Below are 980 nucleotides of genomic sequence, written 5' to 3' on the forward strand. Positions count from 1 at the left end.
GTGCCACTGTACTCCAGCCTGGGCAACAAGAGCAAAACTCTGTCTCAAAAAAAAAAAAAAAAAAAAAAAAGATTTTTCTTTTCTAAGGGCACGAAGAAATTCTTCTCCATTTTTGTCTATTGACTTTGTAGTTGTATCTTACACAATTAGGTCTTTAACCTATTCCACAGTAAAATTTTGTATTTTCAAAAAAAACGATTCTCCCATAATTGTCTCTTGCAGCCCTTCTCTGTGAGATGGTATTTTTTCCTGCCTCTGGAGGAAATGTCTGGCAAATGTCATTATAGTCAAAAATCCAGGGAGGCTGAGGCGGGCAGATCATGAGGTCAGGAGATCAAGACCATCCTGACTAACACAGTGAAACCCCATCTCTAATAAAAAAAAAAATACAAAAAATTAGCTGGGCACAGTGACAGGTGTCTGTAGTCCCAGCTACTCGGGAGGCTGAGGCAGGAGAATGGTGTGAACCTGGGAGGTGGAGCTTGCAGTGAGCCGAGATCGCATCACCGCACTCCAGCCTGGGCGACAGAGCGAGACTCTGTCTCAAAAAAAAAAAAATCCAGTAGACAAGATCAGCCTTAATTTGCTAAATGAAATACCTGGTGTATTATAATTATTAGTACTTTAAACTATTTAAGAATTCTTCCTACAGCTGAATCTTATGTAAAGATGAAAAGGAATGAGAAAAGGAATATGTGAGCAGCTTCCATTTCCCCTCCATGGTCTTCTCAGCTTCCTCCAACAGTAGATTGCTCAGCCTCCCTAAAGGAGGAGAAGAGGAAGGGGAAGGAAGAAAGGTAAGAGACGGCCAGGCGCGGTGGCTCAAGCCTGTAATCCCAGCACTTTGGGAGGCCGAGACGGGTGGATCACGAGGTCAGGAGATCAAGACCATCCTGGTCTACACGGTGAAACCCCGTCTCTACTAAAAATACAAAAAACTAGCCGGGCCAGATGGCGGGCGCCTGTAGTCTCAGCTACTC

This window comes from Piliocolobus tephrosceles, chromosome 21 (genome assembly GCF_002776525.5).
Source record: "Piliocolobus tephrosceles isolate RC106 chromosome 21, ASM277652v3, whole genome shotgun sequence".
In the NCBI taxonomy this organism is placed as follows: Eukaryota; Metazoa; Chordata; class Mammalia; order Primates; family Cercopithecidae; genus Piliocolobus; species Piliocolobus tephrosceles.